At 42.9% G+C, this 12,980-nt stretch overlaps 1 long non-coding RNA gene across 1 annotated transcript; it reads left to right on the top strand.

The window, feature by feature from the left end:
• Nucleotides 1-4,085: 4,085 nt before the first annotated feature.
• Nucleotides 4,086-4,836, top strand: LOC132887146 (uncharacterized). The gene is made up of 3 exons (XR_009654775.1): nt 4,086-4,149; nt 4,257-4,420; nt 4,586-4,836. It is a non-coding gene; the product is annotated as an uncharacterized LOC132887146 (long non-coding RNA).
• Nucleotides 4,837-12,980: the final 8,144 nt, after the last annotated feature.

Here is a 12,980-nt window from a genome sequence, read left to right as displayed (position 1 = left end):
GGCTGAGGCATCCGCGAAGCCGTAGGACCTTTAGTTTCAGAGTTATTCAAAAACAAACCCTAACCCATTCATTTCAATGGAAGGCCGGTAGTGAAAATTTTCCAAGTCCCATTTGCCAAAAAACTTCCCAGCGGAAGGTGTTAGGAGCACGTTTCAGCCTATTTGGAGTCTATTGGTACCTATTTTGGAGACATGATTTTTTAAAAATGTTTTTGAAAGGTTAGGCCTCGTTCTGGGTATAGGATACTGTCAATAGGCCTAATTCCGGAATTGAAGTCCAATGTCCTAACCTGGTCCAAACTCAATTTTGACGTGCTGGGACGTGCCCTCGGACCCTAAGCCATGCCCCCAAGGTGTTTTTTTGGGAAACCGGACAACTTTATCAGGAAAAAGGCCCATAACTCAGTCCACGAAAGACACCCGAGAAAACTTTTACCATAGGGCCGGACAGACCCGGCTCCTCTACCAAAACCCAAAGGCGCGAAACCTAGGCCCAAAAAAATTGACCGTTTTTGGAGGGAAAATGAAATTCCAACCTGTAAGTCTAAGCAATGAGTTAGGTTAGGATTCGTTCCGGAAATGAAGTCTATTTCCCTAACCCGATATTTGGCTGTTGGAACTCCTTCACTTCAGAGCGAGCCCTTTTGCAGGCTGAAAGTTGTATGTGTACAAAAAAGGATGCGTGGGGCTCAGGGTAACCATATTTAACGGATTTTTGAAAAAAAAAAATTGGCCTCGTTGCCAGCCCCTACGGATGGGTCAAAGGCCTAATACCCTTACTCGACACCGTGGGCCTAAAATCATCCAAAAAATTTTTTTTCCACTCCCAGGGCTTATATGGGATGCTGAAACACAATATCCCATCAGAAATGACTTTTCTGACTTTCTTAGGCTACGTTTACATTACGTCGAATCAGCGGATCATCCTTAAAACGATTTGCGTTTACACTAAAACCGTTAGCCGTGCACACAGCAACGCCAATACGCGGATACGCTCGGCTCTGCAGGCATCCTGCGCTCCAAATCACTCTGCCCTGAACAGCGAGTGCCCTCTGGAGGGTGCGCACTCTGGCCCTGTGCAGCTCACACAGCGCGCGAGTGAAGTGCACAAGCCACGATTCGGGACTGAGCCGCTGTGTGTGAGATCCCAGAGCATATCACTTACTACTTGCAAGTGGAAGGATGGCAAGCCTAAAGACAATCATAACTACACAATGGGCAGTATTTGCATCAGTATTTGCAGTATTTTCATACTTTTATACTCTTTAATGAAAGGTGATACAAGGCGGAAGTCCGCGCCGTTTTTCAGCAGTCGCGTCACATGACCAACGCCAGCGAATCAGGAAGGTGGATGTCACAGTGACGTTGTCCAATGACGACGCCAGCTAGAGCTCAGCACAAGCGTATCCGCGTATCTGCGTATTCGCAATGTTTACACAGCACCAGAGCTGACACGATCTGGATTGAATACGTGGACGCTGGCGTATTCCCGTTTCCAGGCGATTCCAGGCGGTTTAATGTAAACGGACAGTGCATCCGCGAAGCAAATGAGACAGATACGGTCTAGTGTAAACGTAGCCTTAGAAGAAGCTCTCTGCTGCTACTGCCCATCCCCCACACACTTCTTTGAAGAAGCTCTCTGCTGCTACTGCCCATCCCCCACACACTTCTTTCACAAACAAAGGAGAAGTAAGTCAAACACAGGGTCTCTTATGTAGACAATATTTTTGGACTGTTTAGTCAGTTAGGAGATTAATCTTGAAGTAAGGAACATAATCTATTGTGTACACATTTTTCTGGAATGGAATATCTGTTGGACTTCAAGACTAGGGAATCGTATGTTATCACATGTGTAACTACTTTTTATTTATATTTTAGCATGCCACTGTGTCCATTATGCGATGTGGACCACAAATACCTCCGCCAACACCTCAGGAAAGGCCATCATGTGGTAAACAATGATGAGCTGGACCTATTAATGTTGTACACGAGTGGGCGGTGAGGTTTTTTTTTTTTAACAATATTGTATCAACTCAATGTCTGATATAATAGCATTTGATGTTTTTATATGTTTTTATGAGTTTAAGTTTTTTAAGTTATATTTCTCTTTATTTACTTCAGAGGAGTGAAGGGAAGACTCTATTGTATGGAGTGCCAGATAAAATATGTCCGGCTGGACAAACATTTCCTCCAGTCACACAAGAACTGGACGGTGAGCTTTTTGCACAGATATTTGCACACACATAAGAAACATGACATTGAGACATTGAGCTTTTTAAAAATATAATTGTACACAAAAGAATTCTGACAAGATGAGACAACAATTCTGTTTAAATCACTACACACTTATTACCATTCTTTATTAGGCTGAACAACGGAAGGACATGTACAACCAGGGGATACAAAAAAAAGCACTTGATGGCCTCAGGGCTCTGAGGTTGACTTTCCCGGTTCTTCCAATGGTCAGCCAGCTGGACATCACAGAAGAAGATCTCAGGGAGGCGCCAGCTGACCCAATCCCGCCCGCCTCCCCTGATGCCCCCGCCGGTCCTGCCGCCTCCCCCGATGCCCCCGCCGGTCCTGCTGCCTCCTGTGATGCCCCCGCCGGTCCTGCTGCCTCCCGTGATGCCCCTGCCGGTCCTGCTGCCACCTCCTCTGCTGCACCGGCACCCGCAAAAGGACGCTCCATCCTCTCATGCCCCGGGTGTCGGGCAAGGGAAGAGGCAATCCGGCGCCTCCGCCATAACAACATTCTGCTTCGGGCCAAAATCAAGCTCCTTATGGGGAAAAAAGAAAAAAAGAGGGTGAAGTTTCAGAAGAGGAGGGAAGCTGCCACTGAAGATGACAGTGGAGAGCCTGGATATGGTTTGTATATTTTTTAAATGCTTTTTTCCCCACAGCTCTCCAAAGATTCATTTCCTTGCTAAACGGAGGCAGCTGTGACCTAATGGTTAGGGAGGTGGAGTTAAGATCAGAGAGTTGCAGGTTCAAACCCCACCCCTACTTCTCCCTACACCTCGATCCATGGCTGAAGTGCCCTTGAGCAAGACACCCAACCCCACATTGCTCCAGGGACTGTAACAAGATTGGTTCCAAGTCACCTATCCCCGCAATAGGGTCGGTTCCACAAATCAAGTCTATTGGCCTAACCCTAACTGTAAATCGCATTGGAAAAAACTGTCAGCAAAGGGTAATGTAATTTATTGTTAACTTCCTGCTGCATTTTTGTAGAAATACTCCTCTCAAAATATAAGGGACGCATCACCACCGAGAATGCCACATGCAAAGAGCAGAGCAACACGCAGCAGCGCGTGCAGTCGGTGCGCCAGTTCCTTATTAACAGTGCGGTGGGCGACGTGCCACATGCTGACCTGTTATATCTGCGTGACCACAGCAGGATCCGGGAGTAAGTACTGTTTTGTTAAATGTGCAGTAAACAGTATTTCATTGCCCTGTATTTATACTGAGCAATCACAAGGTTGAATCTATTCAGATAAAAAAAGTGTAATGTCAATGTAATGAATGTTGTGATGATCACTTATGTGGTCATGTGTGTCAAAGAAGTTGTCATTTGTGTCAAATCCCCCAAAATTGTCTTTTTTAACTTTTTTAGAGCTGTGAGAACATGGGTTGCATCCGGCCTGAAGCCCACCACGGTCAAAAAGAAAATTATTGATACCAAGGATTTTCTTAAGTGGGTGGGAAGGGCGTGGCCGGGGGGTGTCCGGCTCTCACAGAGATCCATAGAGGGTCTCAAAGATGAGCTCTCTAGAGAGCTACGAAATCTGAGGGGCAGCGTGACGTCGCACGTGGTGTCTGTCAGGCGCAACAAATCCGGTAAGGTCATTACTGTGTCAGGGCCCAATCTGTAGACTGCAAACATAGATTAATTTCATTTAATATTTAATAGATATATTTCCCATATAGTCCTATTCATGTGTGCACTGTACCGTGAAGCTTTTGAAATCTCAATATACTTTTGAAATGATGATAAAGGTTGTCTATTCTATTCTATTCTATTCTATTCTATTCTATTCTATTCTATTCTATTCTGTCCTATTCTATTCTGCATTCCAGAAAATGTCCTCCCCTTGGCTGTACACTGCAGCTTCATTAAAAAGGCCAACAAGCTCCTGCCCCAATTTTTCAGTAAGTCTATACATACATTTACATATCCAAAATTATAAGGGTGTTAATGACTTACAATTGTTTATGCATATATTTTTTCCTGTAATATTTTATTTACGTTTTCTTAGAGAAAGCTGTGACAACCAAAAAAAGGCCCCAAATTCAGAGATTTCTTGCCCTGCTGGCGGGGCTGATAATTAGTGAGACTGGCCACAGGATCACAGTGTTGAAAAACATGAGGGGGACTGATGTCCTAGAGGCTCGGGAAGCGGGGCAGTGCCACGTGATATACGTATGTTTTCATCTCCATTCATGTGTTTAGTAAAGCTCTTTCATATATTTTAAAAACAATATATTTCATATATTGGACATATGGGGCAGCCGTGGCTTAACCGCCCCTTTGGATAAGTGTAATGTAATGTAATATGTCTGTTTTACTCATCGTGTCCTCATACAGGTGAAGGAGCACAAGACACGCCGCACATTTGGCGATGCCAGGGTGCCTGTGCACGCCAATGTCTACCGCATGATGAAGACCTGGATGAAAAGGAGGGAGGACCTGCAGGGCTGGGGAGGCCCCTTCTTTTTTTCCAGTAGTGCTGGGGGGAGGGCGCCACTCCTCTTGGAGGATTTTAAGAGAACCTGGCTGGACCTGGGCTTCCCCGCACCCCCACCAACGTTTAACGCTCTAAGGAGCTCATTGGCCACTCATGCGAGTACAAGAACGGTCCCTGTCACAGTATGTATGTATGTATGAAAGTATGTTTGTATTATATATAAGAGTTCAATATCAAATTTAATTGTTCATGTCTCCAAAACACGTACCAATACACTCCAAATGGCCTGAAACATGCTCCTAACAACTTTCCCCAGGAGGATTTAGGGCTGTGGGAGAACAAGCCCGAAGTGTCCCCATGACCTTCTGTTCCATACTGTTCTATTAAAAGTGTGTTTTGAAATGTTTGATGTTATTGTATTTCTTTAAAGTTTTTTTGGCTTATCAAAGATATGGAAGTGCATTAAAGTTATTGAATTGCAATAAAATGTTTTTTGGTGTCCAGGTTCCAGATATCAAGTCACAACCCTATTTTGTTCCATATATCAAGTCTCAATTCCAGATATCAAGTCTGAATTCCAGATATCAAGTCTCAATTCCAGATATCGAGTCTCGATATCTGGAATTGAGACTTGATATCTGGAATTCAGACTTGATATCTGGAATTGAGACTTGATATATGGAATTGAGACTTGATATCTGGAATTAAGTCTGAATTCCAGATATCAAGTCTGAATTCCAGATATCAAGTCTAGTGTAATAGCAATGGCATTTGATAGAGGAGCCCAGTCTGTACGACCCTGTGGTGAAAGTTTCCTCCAATGTCTTTCAGGGAGCGAGATATAAGGGTTTTTTCCTGATAAAGTTGTCTGTTTTCCAAAGAAAAGAGTGTGGTGAAGTGTCTTATGGTCTGGTGGCACATGTCAGCACATCAGAATTGAGTTTGGAGCAAGTTCCAAAAAACTAGTCTGGAACCCAGAAACCGAGTCTGGGGGGGTGTGGCTTAGGGCCAGGGTTGGTGCCCCAGCCTATCAGAATTGAGTTTGGAGCAAGTTCCAAAAAAGCAGTCTGAAATTCCACAAACTAGGTTCTTGGAATATTCCAGGAACCTAGTCTGTGACAATGGCCACCCGGTGGTAGGGTACTATATTGCAACAAAATTAGTGGAAATTAGGCTTAAGGGGTTTTATTGCGGTATAAAATTGTAGGAAGGTCGAAAATTTATTTCAAAGGTGTCAAAAAATTTGTAATAACCTTCTACACAATCTCCAAAAGTGACCTATGCCACAGGATTATTATTTAATAGCTTTTTTAAATTTGGGACTTGATTTGTGGAATTGAATTCCACCTAGACAGTCTATTCTCCTACATTTTCAAATGTTTTAAAGATTGCTATTTTGGACTTTTGTGAAGCCAAGTACAACAGCACCATCATAAAAAAGAAGAAAAGAAAAATAAACAATGATATAAAATGAGGCTTTGGGCAAACTGAATGAGCCCAGCGCTGTAGATTCACTCAGCGAATCAGGAACAGCCTTGTCAGATGATTACACAGAGTGACACGCCCCCTAGTTATAATCTCCATATGGACTAATACTAACCCCATTTCCAGAAAAGTTGAGATATTTTCCAAAAAGCAATTAACACAAATATCTGTGATGTGTTAATTCATGTGAACCTTTATTTAACTGACAAAAGGACAAAGATGACAAAGATGAGATTTTCAAAAATTTTACTCACCAACTTAATTGTATTTTGTAAATATAAACAAACTCAGAATTTGATGCCTGCAACACACTAAAAAAAAAAAGTTGGTTTATCTAATGGTTATTAGATGGTTTCAAGATGGTGGCATGTACGGTACGGATGCAGCAGTCCCTCGCAAACCCAATAACATGGTGTTTTGAAATGTTTCTTCAACTATGTCTACATGTTTGTATATGTTAAGACACAAGTACAGTCGCCAGTTTCTGGTGAATATTGGCAGAACAAGTGAACACAGCTTGACAAGCAGCACAAGAACAAAATCTCTAGAGCCTCAGCCTACTCTGCCAGATCACAACGTCACTGACTTCAAGTACTGTTTCCTATCAGGAGAGGGGGCACTGCAGGCATTGTGAGAGGAAGCAGGAAAGGGGAAAGTGCAGAGGGACACAGGCGAGGCTAGCGGCTCATCCAAATAGACCAGCAGTACCAGCCATCATATTCGCCAATGTTCATTCCATAGACAATAAGATGGACCATGTACACCTTCTGAGAGCCACCCAGTGCAACACGAGAAAATGTGTTTGTATTTTCACAGAAACATGGCTAAATAACATCATCCCGGATTCCGCCATACAGCTAGACTGGCTAATGTGCCACATAGCTGACGGAGCCTGGGGAGTGGGAGGTAAGACCAAGCAATGCTCAGTGTCGGGATATGATAGTGGTTTCTAAACACTGTTCAGCTCTGGTGGAGTTTATGATTATGAAGTGCTGAACTTTTTACCTGCTGATGGAATTTACAGCTATTTTGTTAGTAACTGTATACATTCCACCCAGCACTAATAACAGCAACAGAGAGGCAGCACTAAATGAACTGTACCAAGCTATCAGTGAGCAAGAGCCAGCCCGCCCAGATAGATTTCTTATTCTTGCTGGGGATTTTAACTATGCCAATCCAAAGTCTGTTTTACCCAAGCTACACAAACATGTTGATTTCCCTACAAGAGGAAATAATATACTGGACCTTGATTTCACTAACAACAAAGGAGCATACAAGGCTGCCCCCGTCCCCCACCTCGGACTCTCTGACCACATCACAGTTATGCTAAAGCCAGCATACAGGCCAAGGGTGAAAGTGACCAAATCAGTTCTGAAAGAGATACACGTACGTGTGCAGCCAGAAGGTTCTACTTCTGCACTTCAGAACTGTTTTGACATTACAGACTGGGACAGTGATGCAGGCAGCCATGTACAACCAAAACATCGACCTACTAACCCTTCACACACCTTCTTCAGTCCCCTGCCTTCTGGAAAAAGGTACCAGAGCCTCCAAGCTAGCTCCACCAGACTGGCGAACAGCTTTATATACCATGCTGTTGGGATGCTGAATTCTCTCTCTCTCCCCTATCTCCAAATAACTCAGTCTGTTACTAAAATCCATCTGTAGTATTGTCAAGTAATAAAGCACTTGTCACTTTATGACACTTCCTCGCCTCAACATCTGCTCACGACTCATCCTGTAAATGGATCATGATTTGCATATTGCAGATACTCCCATATCCTTTAGGGTTGCCACATCTGAGTTGTAAAAAACCGGGACACATCGGTCGGCGGCCGCGCCTGCGCGCACGTACAAGCGCGGGGGTTGAGGGCTGCGGACACGCACATCTACGATGCCTTATGCCTTATGTGAATGTTCACGTTTAAAAATAAAACAGTTCAACTGGTGCAGTTAGGCGTTTAGCTAAAATTCATTTTGTCTTCTTAACCCTTAAATGGGCACTACCACAAATATTATTACAAAAAATAATTTCATATAGGAATGATCTTATTTGGACGCCAGTATTTTTTTTTAACAAATATTTAATAGTAGGCTAACAGCCCCCTGAAGAGTCTCTCCTCCCATTCCGTTTCCAAATCAAAATAATACAAATATAATCAATATAATTTCTCTCAGTCTGCTTCGTTGTTGTTTTAGCCTTTTCTCTGGGGAACTGAACTTTAAAAGTTAGACTACCGTATCATACCAAATAGCCCTAATCCTTTGTTTTAATCACAAGAGAGAGGTGCTATGTTATTGGGACAACTGATTTATTCATTTCTCACGCCAGTGTTCAGGCATTCTTTTTTGATATATTTAATGATTTATTTAATGATTCATTTATTGATGAAATTGGCCCAGGCTTTAGAACCAGCCTTTATCAGAATCTGAACATAGGAAGTAGACAGCCAGCCTACTCGCGCACCGACCAAGGGAACTCTCACCTATTGTTTGGTATTACGGTATTCCAGTATCTTTGATTTCGCGCGGCCGCCGTTGTATTGACCACGATCACCTAGCAACGGCGACTGGCTGCGTGCGCAAACATTCGGTGAGGCCGCACAAGTAGCTGCCTACAATATGCCCGCTTATGTGAAAACTATTAATATGTTAAGTGGCTGCGAGAAACATTAATGATTTGTGTTTATTTCAATGGGGGATAATGTGAGGAAGTAAAAAACCGGGACAAAACGTGTCCCGGGAAGGTTATTCCATTCTCCTGGACATTTTCCATTTTCCACAAAAAAAACCGGGACAATCCCGGAAAAACCTGGACGTGTGGCAACACTAAGTCCTTAGCCATTTTGCAATGTTACTATTACCATTTGCACTAATACAATTTGCGCTGTTTCTGCTTGTGTGGTATTGTGTGTGTGTGCTTTTTTTTTTAAATCAATGCTTGTTTTGTTTGTGTATTTATGTCTACACTGAGGGTCTTGGAGAAACAATATTCCAATCTGTGAAAAAGCCCGTTTGCATGGCTCCGTCCTCCATTGCACAGTTGCTCTGTTCACTAGCTGAGCTCTAGTGCTCCCTTTTTAGTGAGCTCAGTCAGCAGGCTGGTAAAGTCCAAAAAATTAGGAAAAACCTCCTGTAATAGCCAGCCAGCCCCTGGAACTGCCTCGCCCCTTTTTGGTCTTGAGTCTTGGGCAGGCCACAATCGCTGCATTCTTATCAATTGAGGGACGCACCTGCCCATGACCCAAGTGAAAGCCCAGATACTGTACTTCCACCCACCAAATTGCACACTTCCTTGGGTTTGCTGTGAGTTGTGCATATTTCAGTGATCTCAGGACTGCCCTGGGGTTTTGGAAATGCCACTGCCAATGTCCCTGTGTGCTCGTGACAGGAATTGGACTACTGTATGATGCAACGGCTGGAGCGCACCTCTGCAGAGCAGGGACCTAATCTGTGAGCAATGCCCACTGAGTAAGCCAGCTGGTCCACGATGTCCAGGGAGACGTGTTTGAAAATGTCAACAATGATATTCTTCACGTTCTCACCTGCTTGCTCCGGAATGCCAGACACTCGTAGATTCCATCTTCTTTTATAGGCATCCAGGCCGCTGCATTGTTTCTGAGGACACTGTTCTCTTTTTCTAAGATGTGGACTTTACTTTGTAAGGCGACGACTTTATTTGTCACGTCTTCTACCTGTTTCCCCATAGAATCAAGGACGTCGGTGACACTTTTAATGGGATTTGTATTATCTTTAACCATTGCCTCAAGTGACTGCAGCCGTTTGAAAGATTCTTCTTGCATCTTTTCAATTCTTTCCATTATTATTAGCAAAAGCACGATGGGCACAGCCTCTTTATAATCCTCGTCATTGGCACGCGTCTTCAACTTTTTGGCTGGTCGTGGTTTCGGAGTTTCTGGTAGTGGCACGAAACACTGTTCCATTCCGTCTTGTAAAGCATCTGGTTCAAACTTTTCACTCAGAGACTTTCTGGCATAGAAATCCATTACAGCACAGCTATCTTCCTCTGTTTCCATATTGACGAATAACCTGAAAAAAGTAGCAAGTATGCTTACCAACTTATGTTCACTTCTCCTTTAGTTAGCAGGTTCACTGAATGGTTAACTCAAGGCGCAAGCTAGATAACAGTGAATAAAATGAAAGAAAACAAGGATTAAAAAATTGTTTCTGAGCGAGGTCCTTGTAGTCGCTATTTAGTTTATCAATTAGGTTCATTCTAATCAGCCCTTAAGCATATTTAGCAATTCAGCACATTAGGTTTCATTCATCATGTTGCGGAGCTACACAAATCACATATTACACTGATGCCATCTTGGCTGCCCCCCTGTTGCTCTTCTTCTTCACGAGCAACTTGGCTTGTATATTTGTCCACCTCTTTCTCCGTGCCTATAGGTTCTAAATCATCCTCAGACAACCAACCAAAGATTGAGGATGAATTTGAAGAGCCTTTTTGTCTCTTTCAAAAGAATTAGTTTCAAGAATGGACGCCACTGCAGAGAATAGTATAGAGTCCATGTGGACACAAAAAAAGGCATTGGTGCACATGATGTCACGCATGCAGCACCGCTAACCTGTAAATTGCTGCGATCTAATAATGGCGGACAAGCTTTTAGTGATTTTTGGAGCAGAATTCATATGCAAAAATGTATTTTTGAACGAATTTTTTTATTTATATGCTAACTTAGAAGAAGAAGAAACCTTTATTTGTCACATGCACACTTCAAGCACAGTGAAGTTCATCCTCTGCATTTAACCCATCTGAAGCAGTGAGCACACGCAAACACGCCCGGAGCAGTGGGCAGCCACACCAGAGCACCCGGGGTTAGGTACCTTGCTCAAGGGCACTTCAGCCCAAGGCCGCCCCACGTTAACCTAACTGCATGTCTTTGGACTGTGGGGGAAACCAGAGCACCTCGAGGAAACCCACATAGACATGGGGAGAACATGATCCACACAGAAAGGCCCGTGTCAGCCACTGAACCCAGAACCTTCTTGCTGTGAGGCAACAGTGCAAACCACTACACCACCCTTTAAAATTTTCAAACCAGCCAGGAGTCGAACCTAGAATCTTCTGATCCGTAGTCAGACGCGTTATCCATTGCACCACTGGCCCTATAACTTTGCAGCCTATTTGAGCACATCGCACACAGAAAGCCAGAGATTTTATGATGCAATTTTCATGAGACCAGCACTTTAAGAACGATGCAGCCAGCATTCCTTTAATTTTTTTTTCTAACAGGTGAACAATTTAAGGTCAACCCTGGGCTTATCCAGGATTTCAACCTTGGACCTCTCACAAGCGAAGCGAAAATCATACCAGACAAAGCCAGACGACCCACACAAAAGTGCTTATGTGCCACTGGAATTTATATCTTTCAAAGTTTTGACTTTTCATGTCTGCAGGATCCTGCTCAACATTTGAGATGGTTGCATGAGATGTGTGGAGGAAAGCAGGTTCATGTTACTTTTGCTTTCTTCAGAAAATCTCTATGGCTAACCTGACCAAAGTGCCAGGCTCACTGGTATGGCAATTAGAGCACATACTGTCACGCCCGGCTTTGCCTTGCTGAGAGTGCTCACTCCTTCTGCATGTATTGAACTTTAACTTGTCCGCCCATACGGAAAATATATAGACAAATCATATACTATTTTTACATGTTTTATCTGAACTCTAGAAGATTTGTATATGACAGTGAAACCAGCTATAGGATTTTTGTAAAATATGTTTAGCATGAAACATATAAAACTTTGCAACCTGCAAAGGCTGTATATGTCACTAGTCCGTCATACAATATCCTTGCAAATGCCAGAGAAACTTCATTTTAACCACATGACAATTGCTGTAGGCCTTTCACTTTGTGTGTGTGTGTGTGTGTCACTGGGAGTGGGTGAAGAGAGGAGAGAGCTTGCTGGGCGGCATGGGGGAATGCAAATATACAACCTTAAAAACATTAAAGAGCACTGTCAACATCTCTCCCACTGATAAAGCATATGAACATCTGACATGCTGTAAACAGATTTTCACTCTGCAAAGTCCTAATTATTACAAAGGTCATAGGTCACAAAGGTCAAACATATATTGATTGCAATAATAGAAAGAAGAAAGCAGCTATACACTGTATTTTGTCACTTTATTGAAGAAATACAACATTTTATGCACATATTCCCTTATAACATGTACTGTATAATTTCATATTACAACTGATATACACAATTAATTAATTCCATCATTTACAGTAATGTGTTTTTATTAATCGACAAACAACTGGGCTGGACTGAGTACACTGAATATACATACATGGCTTAACTATCTGTACAGTGTTGATGGCTTTGTGAAAGCCTGTGGGAAAATGGATAGCTGACATGTAATTCAGAGAGGTTTTGACGATTGATCCTTTGGCAAATCTCTGACTTGTGCAATTTCCATGGTTTCCAATGGCATATAAACAATCATCACCAGTGTCAATGAAGTGGGAAATTCTAAAAATACTCCCATCTTTCAAAAGCACAACAGAGTTGTTCCTTTGTTTTGTTTTGGTGTAAGTATGGCCATGAACAATTTCTCCATTTACAGCCATTCTCCTGTAGTACTTAACAGTAGTCTTTGTTGGAATATCCTTCACTTTGTGGATGGCAGCCTGGTCACAGGCAGAGATTACTCTTAATTGTGGTGAGCCAATGGCTGTCACCTCACTGAACCTCTTGACATGGTGCTTTCCAGGTCTCATGTCTTTGCAAAACTCTTTAACCTCTGCTGGTGCATCTGCTAGAAATTGCTTTGCTAAACGG

This window comes from Neoarius graeffei, chromosome 1, assembly GCF_027579695.1.
Source record: "Neoarius graeffei isolate fNeoGra1 chromosome 1, fNeoGra1.pri, whole genome shotgun sequence".
In the NCBI taxonomy this organism is placed as follows: Eukaryota; Metazoa; Chordata; class Actinopteri; order Siluriformes; family Ariidae; genus Neoarius; species Neoarius graeffei.
Note: the sequence above shows the minus strand (reverse complement) of the source record. Positions and strands in the feature narration are given on the sequence as shown.